This window comes from Daucus carota, chromosome 9, assembly GCF_001625215.2.
Source record: "Daucus carota subsp. sativus chromosome 9, DH1 v3.0, whole genome shotgun sequence".
Taxonomy (NCBI): domain Eukaryota; kingdom Viridiplantae; phylum Streptophyta; class Magnoliopsida; order Apiales; family Apiaceae; genus Daucus; species Daucus carota.
In genome coordinates, this window is record NC_030389.2 from 8,258,345 (window position 1) to 8,259,621 (window position 1,277).

Genomic DNA, 1,277 nt, shown 5'->3' on the forward strand with positions numbered 1-1,277 from the left:
GATTCATCTTCTACTTCTTCTTCTGATTCTGAAACAATGACGGAACCTGAAGCACAACCAGACAGTAAGGCATTGAAGGATTTCTCTATGCCAAAGATCGATGATATCCAGTCAAGCATTGTCAGGCCTGCAATCGCAGCCAAAGCCTTTGAAATCAAACCAGGAACTATTCAAATGGTCCAGAACTCGGTACAGTATGGGGGTTCTCCTACTGAAGACCCTAATATGCATATACGTAATTTTATAGAGATTTGTGACACTTTCAAATTTAATGACGTCTCTGATGATGCTGTGAAGCTAAGGCTTTTTCCATTTTCACTGAGAGATAAGGCTAAGGGATGGTTACATTCTTTACCATCTGGTTCGATTACTACATGGGAAGATCTAGCTCAGAAATTTCTCACTAAATTCTTCCCCATGGCAAAGACTGCTGCACTACGAAATGCTCTATCTCAATTTTCTCAACAATCAGGAGAAACATTCTGTGAAGCCTGGGAGCGATATAAGGAGATGCTAAGGAAGTGTCCCCATCATGGCATGCCGGATTGGATGCAAATAAACTGTTTCTATAATGGTCTTGGACCTCAATCCAGACCTATGCTTGATGCTGCTTCTGGAGGTGCGCTATGGGCTAAAAGTTATGAAGAAGCTTATGATCTTATTGAAATGATGGCTGCTAATGAATATCAGAACCCTACTCAAAGACTTACTCAAGGGAAGGTAGCCGGAGTTCTTGATCTTGACACGTCGACAGCTCTTGCTGCTCAACTTAAGGCTCTCACGATGAAAGTCGATTCTCTGGCTCACCAAGGAATTCAACAGCCAATCTTAATTTGCGAATTATGTGCCGGTACTCACGCTACTGATCAGTGTGCCATTTCTAGTGAATCAGCACAATTTGTGAGCAACTTTCAGAGAGGTCAACTGCCTGCTCCAGCTACTTACCATCCTAACAACCGAAATCATCCGAATTTCAGCTGGAGTAATAATCAGGGGTATAATCAGCCTCAACAAGGATTTCAACAGGGACCTAAACAGTATAGTCAGGCTGGAACTTCACAACAGTATGCACCTAAACAGCCATATCACCCTCCGGGATTTCAGAATCATGGGCAATCAGCTAACGAAAGGTCTGACATGGAAGAGCTAAGGCTCATGTACAAGAGTCAGGCAGTAACTTTAAAAGCCTTGGAGACACAAGTCGGTCAGTTAGCTAATGCTTTACTAAGCAGACCACAGGGGAATCTCCCTAGTGATACAGAGGTACCAGGTAAGAG

At 43.1% G+C, this 1,277-nt stretch overlaps 1 non-coding gene across 1 annotated transcript; it reads right to left on the reverse strand.

Moving 5' to 3' along the window:
• Nucleotides 1–432: 432 nt before the first annotated feature.
• LOC135149790 (small nucleolar RNA R71) lies at nucleotides 433–539 on the reverse strand. Its single transcript, XR_010288005.1, has one exon. It is a non-coding gene; the product is annotated as a small nucleolar RNA R71 (small nucleolar RNA).
• Nucleotides 540–1,277: the final 738 nt, after the last annotated feature.